The following is a 15,839-nucleotide window of genomic DNA, read 5'->3' as shown; positions in this document are numbered from 1 at the left end:
ACAGATAGATACTTGATTGGTAGATAGACAGACAGATAATTTATAGATAGACAGACAGGCAGGCAAACAGACAGACAGATAGATAAATAGACAGACAAATAAATACTTAATAGATAGACAGACAGATAGATACTTAATATATAGATACATAGATATACAGACAGACAGACATATACTTGATAGATAGACAGACAAACAGATACTTAATAGATAGATAGACAGACAGATAGATACTTCATAGATAGAAAAAGAGATAGACAGACAGATAAATAGACAGACAGATAATTGAGAGATAGACAGACAGACAGACAGACAGATACTTAATAGATACTTAATAGATAGAATAGACAAAGATACAGACAGACAGATAGATAGACAGACATACTTGATAGACAGACAGATCGATAAATAAATATACAGACAGACAGACATATAGATAAATAGACAGATACAGACAGACAGATAGACAGACAGACATATACTTGATAGACAGACAGACAGATAAATAGATAGACAGACAGACATACTTGATGGATAGACAGACAGACAGATAGATAGATACTTGATAGATAGACAGACAGACAGATACGTCATAGATTGTATATCTATTTATTTGACAGACAGATAGATACTTCATAAATAGACAGACAAATAGATAGATATACAGACAGACAGATACTTGATAGACAGACAGACAGACAGATACTTTATTTATCTTGAAGGAAATGACTGGCCTCCAGTAACTGAAACACTGGCCCAGTGCTGAGATCTCGAGCTCTCGAGTTTGATTCTCAGCTCTGCTATCAGCCGGCTAGGTGCCTACACAGACAGAAGACTGGCTGTGTGTCTGTAAGGGGTGGGACAATGGCTGAACAGGGTTTCCTTATTAATGCACCCCTATCACTACCACACCAATTCCCACCGTACCACATTTTATATTACTAGTACCACCTTAAACTGTCTACTCACACTTTCAGCAGCTTCACTTGGTGCCTGTATATAAAGTTACACATAAAAAGTTTATACTGCCACTGAAATATTAGCACATGATCAAATATGAACTGAGGCTGGCAAGTGGGAGATTTCTGATTCATGCCTCGTACCGCTTATTCACATCCAACAGCAGGTAGCGTGCAGCACAAAGCACCAAAGATCTTTCAAAAATCAGACTTCCTGCCTAATCTGTACCTCATGAACCCACCGCTGTACCTTACAATCATTCCAAATGATCTGGTAATGAAAACTGCTGGAATGATAGCCAAAGTCCATTTGGCTCTTGGACACCAATGTGGGCATTATACAGTAATAACAGTGGGGTCCGTTTGCAGAAAAGTGCATTTATTTCTTCTGGTCATTTCTGGGATAGGATGGGTTAGTGTTTTTACACTGTATGCCCTACCTGACACAACCCTTTCACTTATCCAGGCTTTGGACTGGCACAAGGGTGCACTGATGTGATCAGGGGGGTCAGGGGGGACTGATTCTCCTGTAACTGTTACCAGCAGTTACGACATACCATTATGCCACACGTGTCTACATTAATTCATTTTATTTTTAAAAATCTGTACCGAAGGCTGGAACCCGAGCAGAATCTCTACCACACCAACTTGCACTGTCCTGCACATACTAGTAAATTTAAGAACCAATCTAGCCCAAGAAAAGGACATCATGCCACCTCTAAGTAGGCGGTTTCCTAGTGAAGCCCAAGACATCAGGTAAACAGGGCAAGAAAACAAAAGAATGCCAACAACCCTCATCAGCACCACAGCCTCAGACAGATGCAAGTTTGCCAACAAATGGCTGGCAAAGAAGACAGAGAGAAGCCATAAGACAGAGTCTATAAGACACCTTCCACGTGAAGCGACTTGACGCTTATGAGGCACAGGTGACTGTCAATTAAGAAATATCGACAGATTACACACAACTAAGCCTCTGTGCCCCATCTGCTGGCCAAACTAGGCAGCAAAGAAGGAAACAAGACATGAGTGTCAACTAAAAGAGGTTGACAGATCAACATGCTGTGCGCCTCCATGCCCCAGATGCTGGCCAAACTAGGCAGCACAGAAGCATACAAGACATAAGATTGTCAACTAAGAGAAGTGGCAGCTCAACAGGCTACTGCGCCTCCGTGCCCCCTCTGCTCACCAAACTAGACCTCTCAGAAGGACACGATTGCTAACGTGGAGCAGCTCCTGGAAAGATGTTAATTCCTCATTTTGATTGGGATACATTTTAATCTTTTAATGTACGTAAATGCTTTTATTGTAATTTACCTGCTGGCATGTTTTAAGCAGTAAGAGAAAACTGAAGTACCAAAATAAAACCTGGGCAGTCGTGGGGAGAGCATACCAAACTCCATACAGTACAAAACAGTAACCATTCATATACAGGTAATCTGTATTTTGGTGCTGTGATCCCACTTCCCTCAATGATACAGAAACAGTGACATTATTGGTCCAATTTCTTTGACTTTTTCCATTGTACAACCTTTTCTGCTTTTAAAAGTAGGGGGGCGGCATGGTGGCTCAGTGGGTAGCGCTGTCGCCTCACAGCAAGAAGGTCCCGGGTTCGATCCACAGGTGGGGAGGTCCGGGTCCTTTCTGTGTGGAGTTTGCATGTTCTGATGAATCATGTGTATTGAGTAACTACCTGTTCTGTCATGAATGTAACCAAAGAGTGTAAAAGATGACATCAAAATCCTAATAATAATAAAAAATAGGCAAAAGTGACCCAATGAACTACCTGTGATACTACAAGTGATTATCATTTGTTGCTTAAATATCTGTATCATGCATATTTATCCCAATACAGACCCCCAATAAACTGTCATACTGGTTTTAAAACCGGCAGATCCAACTTAGATTAGACCAGCCAGCACAGTCTGTATGAACTAAATCTTTAATACTTATTATAAAGTGACTTACTTCTTATTGTTCATCAGACGATCAGGCATCCAAGAAAATATGTTAGTAAGTGTAATTATGCTGTTTATTTTTCTTTATGATGTTCTAGTAAAGACGCTCTGTGACAAGCTGAATGTGCGCACTGATGAGAAGAAGCGCTCCTTTCATACGAGCCGTTCTAACCGATTCTCTGAATTATGTACCGATTCATGTGCCGATTCATCGGTTTCGGCTGCACCAGCTCTCTCTCTCTCTCTCTCTCTCTCTCTCTCTCTCTCTCTCGCTATGTATGTATATATAGAACCATGGGCACTGAAATGGAGCTGTTTTGCCCAAGCACCTTTGTTTTAAAGAATTTAATCAAACCCTGTCTATGGGAATTTGTGTTCATTTTAGTGAACAAAACTATAAATGATTTCAGGCACTGGATAAAAATGTCTGACCAATAGTGTTCAATCTGTGAGAGCCAATGCTCTGTGCAGGACACTTCACTTTAGAGGTATAGTCATGCATGGGCGTCAAAAGACCTGTGCTAAATTGTTGCCACTAAGTTTAAAAAAGCATAATTTTATTATATATTTGATTATATACACACTTGTTAGTTGTGCGTGTCGCTCAAACACCTAAAATTAGTAATAAGAAAGGGGTGTTTACATATTTTTATCATTAAATGTATAGTGTGTAAAACAGTAAAGCAATAGATAAATACAAAATGTTAATTATTTTAAATTTGTATTTATGTAGGTAAAGCTCCAGCTTTTCAATGGGCGCAAGGCACACAGTAACACCCTGGACGGGGCGCCGGTCCATCGCAGGGCAGACACACATACACACACACATGCACACACCCATTCACCTATAGGGCGATTCAGAGTCTCCAGTTAACCTGACTGCAGGGGTTTTCACACGGAGCTCCGATTTCCTCCCACAGTCCAAAAACATGCAGACACGGGGGGAACATGGAAACTCCACACAGAAAGCACCCGGACAGCCCCGCCTGGGGATAGAACCCAGGACCTTCTTGCTGTGAGGCAACAGTGCTACCCACTGAGCCACCGTGCCGCCCATTATTATTATTATTATTGTTGTTGTTGTTGTTGTTATTATTATTGTTATTATTAATATTATTACTATTATTGTTGTTATTATTGTTATTATTATTACTATTATTATTGTTATTATTAATATCATTGCTATTATTATTACTATTATTATTGTTATTATTATTATCATTATTATTCTTATTATTATTGTTATTATTATTATTACTATTATTATTGTTATTATTATTATTATTGTTGTTGTTGTTATTCTTCTTATTATTATTAATATTACTATTATCATTATTATTATTAGTAATATTGTTATTATTAATATTATTATTGTTATTGTTATTATTAATATTATATTGTTGTTGTTGTTGTTATTATTATTATTATTACTATTATTATCATTATTATTATTATAGCTTAATAAAATTACTGTGCATTTAGTGCTTAAGACAAATATTGTGTACACTATGCAATGTAGTACCATCCTTGGTCTCTGTTCTTTCATTTTATAAATTAGAAAAGAAAAATAATGAAACAATTAAACACCCCAATAAGCAATGTTAATATGTATTGACAAGCTAACTGTGAGCCATCTTATTATTGCCCAACATCAGTACCTGAGGCTAAATAAATTAGATTCAAAATCATTTAGTCTTAAAAGATAAATAAAGGTTGTTGAAGGACTAAAAGAAAGACCATATTCATATTATATTACTGGCCATGGTTTGTGTATGAGGTGTTGTATGAGGATATGTTCAGGACGTAGGTGGATGTCTGCAGAAAAGTAGACAGTGTAAAGCATTATATTTTGTAATAACCAGTCAGATGAGGACAAGCACTGCAGAAATTCAGTTTAGGTAACTGCTAGCAGAAAGAGAAAATAGTATTTGGTCACCAAAGGTGCTCCATAATAGCACATTAAAGAGGAAACATGTGGGATGAATCATGATCATCTTCATTTTAGCATCTAAGTTTCAGACCTGTAGGTGTTAAAGTGTATAAATAATCATTTAGTGACTCACAAAGGTTTTAGTGCTTTTTAGTTGAAATACACTATATAACCAAATAGCGTATCTGTAATGAGTTCAAGTGCCACATGCATTGCTTCCAGCGTTGTGCCAACATTGAAAAAAGTCAATATTCTGTCCCATCATGACTGTAACAGTGTCAACAAAACAAAATCTATAGAGACACGGTTTGCTGGAATTAGTGTGGTGAAACCCCACTGGCTCACAATTGCTCAAATGACTGAAAAGGTCCAAACTCCTACTAACATACTCCAAAGCCTTCTCCTAGAGGGCATTTAAAGGGTCTCATGTGCTGTCTCACCTGAGTGACTCTCCATATGTGGTACTGCTCCCTGTGAGAGCACATTGCTGAATTTTGTAAAATGGAAGCGCCCCGACACTCACTGTATCTCTTTGCCAATAAAGCTAGAAATGAACACCATTTTCCTTACTCAGAACTTTTGTCTTCCACCCTCATGACAAGATCAATAGTTACGTTTCAGGTAATACCAGCACCCAGTAGAACCTGTTGTATATGAATATATAGTTGAATATACAGCTCTAGTTGATCATGATCGCTAAAATGAATTAATAAGTGGATCCATTGGCTTAAATACCTTTCTCTCAACTCTCAACCTTTCAACTGATAGCCCAAAGCTCTACCCACTAGGCTACCACTGTCAAGAAAGTGACCCGTCTTGCAGTAGTATAGACTCACAAAGACAAAGTTTGTTTTCTAGGTCCCGTCGATTTGGGGTTGTGTTTGTTTTCCTTTCTTTACACCAGCACCTAATTTATTAGTGTATACCTCTTTATTAGTATATAAAATTAATAGACCAAATCCTCCAGTAAACCATTGGCATACAGATACAGATAGAAGTGCAACCTAATTTTTATTGTTGCTCAAGGGGTACAACAGTCCCCCTCCAATTACCAATTTGCTTACTGTTTTGTCCAAAGCAATTTACAGCGTAGCCTGAATACAAACAAAGCATTTGCAATTTTATGGACACAACAGCTATATGAGTGTACAGACGTAAGCAAGGACAATAAAGCAGAAGAGACGACACATGATGCAAAAACTAAACAGTGTATTAAATTACTTATTGAATAACAGCTGGGCATGATTTTTCAGTGTCTGCATGGGTTCTCTCTATATATTTTCAATGTAATTGACCCTCTAAGCAGTTATGTTTCTAGCATATAAGAAAGATTGGGGGAAAATTTCAGTTATGGGAGGAAAATCAATAAGGAGAAACAAGACACATCTTGCATTTGCCAACAAAAAACACTTTGATGAACCTAAAGACATCAATCTATGTATGATATTGTATGGAGTGAACCATCAAAAGTGGAAAACCTGTGCTTACATGTAATGTAAGTGGTCATGTGACGATGTAGGGCTACTGTGCTTTAGGAAATGAGTGGCTTGCCATCATTTATACCAAAAATATGCAAAACATTAATTTGTTTTTAATACCACCTGGGCACGGTGGCTCGGTGGGTAGCACTGTCGCCTCACAGCAAGAAGGTCCTGGCTTTCGATCCCCAGGCGGGGCGGTCCGGGTCCTTTCCGGTTTCCTCCGGGAGCTCCGGTTTCCTCCAACAGTCCAATAACATGCAGTCAGGTTAAATGGAGACACTGAATTGTGTGTGTGTGTGTGTGTGTGTATGTGCAATGGACTGGCATCCCATCCAGGTGTTACTGTGTGCCTTGCGCCCATTGAAAAGCGTGACCCTAATCGGATAAGCGGATAAGAAAATGAATGAATGAATAATACCACCAGGATATGTGTGCTCCGGCTCCAAGTAATCAAAAGGTCGCTGTTTCAAGCCTCACCACTGCTAGGTTGCTGCTGTTGGGCCCCTAAGCAAGGCCCTTAACCCTCAATTGCTCAGATTGTATACTGTATCTGTAATAAACATGTACATAAAATGTAAATGTAATAAACATGGTACTTTGGCTATGCTTGAGATGTCTCAGCAAATCCACCAGGACTATAGAGATGCTGAAAGAGTGTAGACCTTTGCTTTGTTTGCCAGCCTAAAGAAATATAAATATAAATGAAACTCTTTACAGTGAAAATCAATTCCCTTCCAGGAGAGGTTGGCAGACATTGGTCCTCTTTCAGTTTGCCATTGCACCTTTGTAGCCTTCGTCTTTGACATAATACAAAAGTCATGACATCCTTTATATTGGATTATTTCAACAGTGGGAGCTGCCTGTACATCTTCTATAATGTTTTTTTTGTGCCATAATTCTGGAACACCACATTATATACTTAATCTGTCAATAAAATAGTCAGGGTAATAGAATGTGCCTTCAGTGTGTTCATTTTTTTCCAGGTTTGAGGAGAATAACGAAACACTGAAGTAAAATGAATTAATTTATAACAAATGACTTCGGGAAGACTTGCATAAAGGACATGCAGGTAATATCCATCATCGTTTGAGTTGTTTTTTATCTCTAAAGTCCATCAATGTCATCAACAAACAGAGCCTTACATTTCTATGGGCACAGAAGCTTAAAGTGAGGGAGGGATTTGTTAGGATTGAGGTTGTCAGGCGGTAAAAGAGTGTAAAGAATAATAAATATACCTAAAAAGTTTTTGGCCTTCTCGATACTTTTGCTAACAGTCAGAACCCTTCTACTTTTGTTTTAATTTAATATACAGGTACATTCAATTTACAGCATGTAGCAAGTGCTTTTATCTTAAGCCTCTTACAGCTGTGACTGAAATACAGTCTAAGCAATTAAGGATTAAAAGTCTTGCTCTGGCAACTTGGCTGTAGTGGGGCTTGAAATAGTGAACACTGATCAGCCATAACATTAAAACCACCTCCTTGTTTCTACACTCACTGTCCATTTTATCAGCTCTACTTACCATATAGGAGCACTTTGTAGTTCTACAATTACTGACTGCAGTCCATCTGTTTCTCTGCATGCTTTGTTACCCCCCTTTTATGCTGTTCTTCAATGGTCAGGACTCTCCCAGGACCACTACAGAGCAGGTATCATTTAGGTGGTGGATCATTCTCAGCAATGCAGTGACACTGACATGGTGGTGGTGTGTTAGTGTGTGTTGTGCTGGTATGAGTGGATCAGACACATTAATGCTGGTGGAGTTTTTAAACACCTCACTGTCACTGCTGGACTGAGAATAGTCCACCAACCAATTATATCCAGCCAACAGCGCCACATGGGCAGCGTCCTGTGACCACTGATGAAGGTCTAGATGATGACCAACTCAAACAGCAGCAATAGATGAGCGATCGTCTCTGACTTTACATCTACAAGGTGGACCAACTAGGTAGGAGTGTCACAGTGAGTGGACAGTGAGTGGACACGGTATTCCAGCAGCGTTGCTGTGTCTGATCCACTCATACCAGCACAACACACACTAACACACCACCACCATGTCAGTGTCACTGCAGTGCTGAGAATGATCCACCACCTAAATAATACCTACTCTGTAGTGGTCCTGTAGGGGTCCTGATCATTGAAGAACAGGGTGAAAGCAGGTTAAAAAAGTATGTATAGAAACAGATGGACTACAGTCAGTAATTGTAGAACTACAAAGTGCTTCTATATGGTAAGTGGAGCTGATAACATGGACAGTGAGTGTAGAAACAAGGAGATGGTTTTAATGTTATGGCTGATCAGTGTATATACTGTATTTTGGAGGCATATTTTTTAAAATGATGATTACAAATGGCACAATTAGGGCACCACACAATGACCCATCACTTCCATACTTACACCTAGGACCACACTAAGGTCCTACACCTCATATATGTTATTGTTAGGTGTGTGTACACAAAGGAACATAAAATAGAAAAGGTACATAAAAAGGTACCTTACTTAAAACATTACGCTACTCTAGCCCAATACTGCTGGGATCCAGAGATCAAATCTACAGCAGTAATATCGGCTGGCCAGACGTCTACATACAGACCTGATTGGCTGTGTCAGGAAGAGGTGGGATGGGGTTGGCCAAGGCCCCGCGATGGGTCACTGCATCGCGAACAGTAATTCTGGGAATACCTGACCCACCATGATCCTGACCAGGATAAAGAGGTAAAAAAATATACAGAATATTATATATTAAATATAAAAAAGTGTTTGTGTTTTAGCAGTTTTAAAGACTTTTATAAGAAATAATTTATATAACATTATTTGTACCAATAGGTGAATGTTGTGAGCAACCATGATGCCAAGGCACTTTGGGAACATCTAACCTGGAACATGAAAGTCTACTTACTGGAGGTACAACATATTTCTGAAAAAAAATTATGAAGTAAATGGAGTAAATGGAGTACCTTGAAGAACACTGGTTGCCATGGCAATCCTCTTACCCTTTACTTTCAGCGTTTGAAGGATGACCAAAAGCAGTCAGATTCTGTGTGTTTTCTCTAAGCAAATCACCATACAAACATACATGAAATCACTTAGACACACATGTGGTCTACAAAAACACACACTGGACACTGAACAATGCAAGGATGCATTATATAGCCAAAGGTATGTGACCCGTTCGTTCTTATTAGGTTCAGGTGTTTTAACTCAACCCATGGTGCATGAAGCCAGATATATAAAATCAATTATGTGACTTAAACTTTGTAGGATTAGTTTAGGTTAGGGAAGACCCTTTCCTGTTTCAGCATGTGCCGTTGTGCATAAAGCAAGGTCATTAATGGCATGGCTTAAAAAGTTTGGTGTGTAGGAATTTGTAATACTTGACTTTCACTTTGGGATTAATATCTATCCATCTATCCATCCATTCATCCGTCCATCCATCCATCCATTTATCCATCCATCCATCTATTCCTCCATCTATTCGTCCATTTATCCATCCATCCGTCCATCCATCCATCCATCCATCCATCCATCCCTTTGTTCATTTATCCATCCATCCATCTATTTGTTCATCCATCCGTTCATCCATCCATCCATTTGTCCGTCCATTCATTCGTGTGTCCATTCATCCGTTCATCCATTTATTCATCTATCCACCCACCCATCCATCCATCTATCTATTCATCCAATTATTCACCCATCCATCCATTCATCTGCCTGTCCATCCATCCATCCATCCGTTCATCCATCCATCCATCCATCTATCAATCAAAAAATGTTGCATGAATCAAGTGCATTCCAAATTTGGATAGTCAGTCCTCTGAACCTTCATTTCAATTCCATTTCTGTTACTGACAACATTTTTTTCCCTTTAATAATCCAAGATTCCAGATCACTTGGATAATATGTCAATATGCTGGTGGTGGTCAGCTCAGGCTTCATGAATCATGTGTTCCAGAGCCTAGTTCTCCATTTTACTGCACTTTTCCTAGTAAGAATTATTATTTTCTTTTCTGAGTCAGATGCTGAGTCACCAAGGCTATAAGCAGAATCTGCAATTACTCATGGAAACTACACCAGTAATCAAACTCTTCTATAACAAATTGTCTAACAAGGTAGAATATTATGTATTATTTACTATTTTAAACAGTCATGCCAATAAATCGTGTTTTATGCTGATTTTTAAAAAAATCCAGAATCCAGTGTCCTCTTATTTTATATTATTAGTATAGAATCTTCTGTACCCTTAAACTCGATGTGTTGCTTAAACTTAACGTGTTCAGTCAATTTATTACATTTCAAATTAATGAACAGTCGCTTTGTTCAGTGCCTGGCTTGAGAGGTGCGGTAAACTCAGAAAGAATCAGCTTTTTATTTGTGTTTTTATATCATATTTGTGTTATTTTCAGTGTATAAGTGTCAGAAACAAGCCCATTATTTTACAGTAGCCTAAAATATATGCAAGTCCATGGGACCATGAAACGCATGAACAGGTTTCCCATTTCATAGAGTTTCAAGGTACCACTGTATAGGATAGTTAACACAGCTGATTATTATGAAAAAATGAAAGAAGCGGTATGCTTTTGCTGGTTTCAATTTCATTTATCATAATTTATTTATTCATTTAATTTTTATGTATTTTGTAGGCCCCAGTTCAACTAAAAGTACTAAGCTATTAACAGGGTTGTTAGATTCAAGTTGTGTGTTTTATTTATTTATTTATTAATTACGTTTTTTGTGTTAGGTCATCATGTATAGATCTACATTTTTGCTTATGTTTAGGAGAATTTGACGTCTTCTGTGGAAATGTTACTCACAGCTTTACCAGCAGATGTCCCTAAAGCTTTCACATACTACTACAATAGTCTGGTTACATCCTTCATTCCAGCTGTGGAATTGATGATAGATAGCATTCTCCACAGATTGATTGACTGATTAAAGGGAGGGAGAGAGAAAGGGAGAAAGGAATTGATTTTTTAAGTATTGTCTGATCACAATATTGGGAAATTTCTAGATCAAGCATGGAGCAAATTACTATTTTTTATTTTAAATTAGACATATACTTCATGTTAGTGTTTATTTATTTACTTTAGTAGTATACAAATATATTTTCAAACCCTTTAAATCTTTATTCAACTGACAAAATAATGTCCCCTTTTAAAAATAAACACCTGCAGCATAATAAAAACAAAAGTGAAAAGCTTATAGAATATTTAAATAGTGGCTTTGTAGACACAGAGTGCATGTGCTTGACTGGCCTGCCTGCAGTCCAGATCTAGCTACTATTAAAAATATGTGGTGCAGCATAAAGAAAAGAATCAGACTGCTGAGCATTTGAGATCTCACATCAAGAACGAATTCAACAAAACTGGAACATTTAGTGTTACAGTTCCCAAACTACCAAAGGGGATAGTTAGGGATAAATAAACACACAAAAAAAAAGAAGAGAGAGTTGTGGTGGGTTTGGAGCCTATCCCTGAAACCCTGTGCACAAGGCTAACAAGCCACTTAACCTTCTCTGCCCTAGGGGTGCCAAACAGGCTGGGATATGCAGGAAAAAGCATTTCATATGTACAGTATACATGACAAATAAAGGCATTCATCTTCTTCAAAATCTGCCCAAAATCTGCTCAAAGAATTTAGGTCTTGGATTATGCATACTAATTTTTTACCCCTCCCAGATCTAAATTCATTCATTATTTTTTTTCTACCAAATCAAATGTTCTAGTGCTCAGTCTATTCCATAAGATTTACTACACTAGCACTGCAGCTCCATCATTTCCAGACACCGAGGCAGCTTCAATATGAATAATAAGAATCTTGTTCTCCAGTCGGACCAAGTGATTCTTTGTCATGTGATGTCACTACGCCATCAAAGCTTTGCGATGGATGACTGCACAGATGCATCTTTCTTCAATGCCATCGGTCTGGTTTCAGCTGTATCAGAATAGCCCCTGATAATGCAATCCATAATTCTGTTAAACTCTTGAACCTGTACTGTCTTCAGTTGATATACTATATACTTGTCTTATTATATTACTTTAGTTTCTTGTACTGTAGTTAGTACAAGTGATCAGTTCAAAATTTTTCATCAATTTTATATATTTTTTTACAGTAAATACATCGTATCGAATCTCAGCTCTGCCATCCGGCTGGGCTGGGTGGCCACATGAACAACGATTGGCTGTTGTTCAGGATGGGATGAGCCGGACCAGGGTTCCTCATAACTGGTGCAATTACGACATCTGCTGGCTGATTGATGGTGCCTGCGCAGAGTACAGGAATAATGCTGATCAGGGTGTGGCTCTCCGTGCACAAAGCTGATCCGCATATGAACTTGCCTCGTGCAGGTGAAAAGAGGCAGTCAGTAATAAAAATAATTATAATAATAATGATAATAGTAATAATAATAATAGTAATAATAGTAGCAGCAATAATAATAATAACAACAACAACAACAAGCCGTAGCCTAGGGGTTAAGGTACTGGACTAGTAACTAGAAGGTCGCTGGTTCAAGGCCCCACCACTGCCAGGTTGCTGCTGTTGGACCCTTGAGCAAGGCCCTTAACCCTCAATTGCTCAGATTGTATACTGTAACTCTAATGTAAGTCGTAAGGCATCTGCTAAATGCCGAAAATGTAAATGTAAATGTAACAACAATAATAACAACAACAATAATAACAACAATAAAAATAATAATAATAATAACAACAATAATAGTAGCAATAATAAAATAATAATAATAATAATAGCAGCAATAATAATAATAATCATAATCATAATCATAATCATAATAATAATAATAGTAATTATAGTAGGTGAAGAGGTTAAAAGAGGCAGTCAGTAATAAAAAATAATAATAATAGTAGCAATAATAATATAATTATAGCAATAATAACAATAATAATAATAATAATAATATCAATAATAAAATAATAATTATAATAATATTAATAGTAATTATAGTAGGTGAGAAGAGGCAGTCGGTACTGCACATTTGTCGGAGGGGGCGTGTGTCAGTTGCGAAGCTCCTCAGTCGGCAGTGGAGGGTTGTAGCGGTAGAGGTGAAGTGTAACACAATCAGGGTAATTGGATACGACTAGATTAGGGGAGAAGATTTCGGGAAAAAATCTGGGAAAAAGAAAACAATCATAAAGGCATGACTTGTCCTGTGTCCTCTAAGTTTCACTGTTCTCTGCGTAGAACACTGTGCCCATCCCTGACCTTTGCTTTGCATGTACATTTGCATTTTGTTTTCCTATGATTTACATCCTATGTAGCCTGAGAATCATTACAACATGCATCATGATCATAAAAAGATCCCATATCAGTGAGCTGGATTTAAAAAGCAGAACTAAAATCAAGCAACAAATGTCAGATGTGCTGCATTGACGTCAACGGTGCGTGCAGGGTTATCACGGAACTAAATAAAATTAGTCTGGACGCAGTAGACAGAAAGATTGTACCACTTGTATGTATGCATTCTTTCCTAAAAAGAAAAGTCTGGAAATATAGTTGATACATTCTTAAAACTCACATTGATTGCTTTTAAGTGCCATGTTTTATAACAACAATAGATTGCATGTGTCAGGTGACTTATCTGGAACCATAGGCCAAAATGGGAATACAACCAGGACCAGGCACCAGTTCAACTCCAGCAGCGCTGCTGTGTCTGATCCACTCATACCAGCACAACACACACTAACGCACCACCACCATGTCAGTGTCACTGCATTGCTGAGAATGATCCACCACCTAAATAATACCTACTCTGTAGTGGATTTGTGGGGGGTCCTGACCATTGAAGAACAGCATGAAAGGGGGCCAACAAAGCATGCAGAGAAATAGATGGACTGCAGTCAGTAATTGTAGAGCTACAAAGTGCTTCTATATGGTACGTGGAGCTGATAAAATGGACAGTGAGTGTAGAAACAAGAAGGTAGATTGTTAAAGGATTGCATTTCTGTTAATTCAGTGTATTTAAAACCATTTAATACAGCAGATAAGTCAGTTCACACCGAGTCATCTGCTATCTATAAAATTATCATCATTTCTTCACTAAAAAAACTCAGATAAGCAAAAGCATTGCAAAACATTTACGGAACTAAAGAAGTTAAATCAGGGATGTGCAGGTGTCACACAGATAATGGTTACGCATGATGTGTATTGACTATTATACTTAGAAAAGAGCTGGACTTAGACACACACTGCTGATCTTCACACCTTTACTGACTTTGTGTGCGGGTGTATTAGCACGGAGACACGTTCAGATCGCGAGACGCAGGAAGAGGCTTGGCTGAAAGTCTGTGATGAATTGCGTGAGTGGCACAACCGCTTGAAACACCATCTTCGGAACAATGACTGCATTTATATAACAGGTGTTATAAGTAGGGCCCTACTGAATTCACCGGAAAATGTGCTTAATTCCATGGATTTCATGGATTTTTGAAGAAAAGTGCCACATTTTACAGCAGTCATTAAATAACCCTCATTAACTTAATGATAGAATAAATGGAAGCTACAATACACAGCACAGCCTACCTTAACCTTTGAATGTGAACCTAAAACATCAAGCTACGGTCTCAAAGACTTCCTCTGCGTCCACAGAATTGGTTGGTAGTTTTCCAAACTCGAGTTACCCGAGTCGTGTTTTTAGCTGCTTTAGACTTCAACACCTTGGACATTTTGACCAAGCGATTACTAACTGAATTGCTGTAGGATTGCTAGGACCACCTCATAGTGCAGATTAACCAGTAAACATGAGGCCATGGAATGCTATGCAAGAAAAACGTCAAATTGCTAAAGACAAACCCTAAATTTTGAATTTAGGGTTTGATGGGTTGAGGTTGATTGAATACGAAGGCCAGAACAAATTATTTTACACATGATCATAGATATCAAAATTATATAGTCATTCACCATGCACTGTGGATAGGGGCATTGTCATCCAAATGACCATATTGGTCAATTTCTGGTGACAATTTCCTCTAAGGGGACAAGTTGACCTGACAAATGCCCAACAGCAAGCAAACCAATCAGATCCTATTGGGATTGTTAATTGCCTAATTGTATCATACAGTACATCTGTCTAGATCCCACTGATTTATTTTGGTACATGCATTATATATCCAAAAGTATGCGATCATGCTTCCTAATTATTGTGGTTATGTGTTTTAGCTACACCCATTGTTAACAGGTGTATAAAATCAATTATATAAATGATAAATAGATTATCTGCATTCAAAGTTCTGTAAAAATTGAAGAAGAAAACCTTTCCATCATGTGCCTCTATGCTCAAAGCAAGGTTCAGGAAGACTTGTCTGCACAGAGCACTAAAGACCTTCAGGAACCTTTGGAACGTCCATTGTAAAGCCAGTGCCTGACCTCACAAACGCTCCAATGACCCCAGATGCCATAGATCAGGATTTTTCAGATCGGGATGCTTTGTTAGTTCCCTTTCATGCTGTTCTTCAATGGTCAGGACCCCCACAGGACCACCACAGAGCTTGTAATATTTAGG

Source organism: Trichomycterus rosablanca, chromosome 24, assembly GCF_030014385.1.
Source record: "Trichomycterus rosablanca isolate fTriRos1 chromosome 24, fTriRos1.hap1, whole genome shotgun sequence".
In the NCBI taxonomy this organism is placed as follows: Eukaryota; Metazoa; Chordata; class Actinopteri; order Siluriformes; family Trichomycteridae; genus Trichomycterus; species Trichomycterus rosablanca.
Note: the sequence above shows the minus strand (reverse complement) of the source record.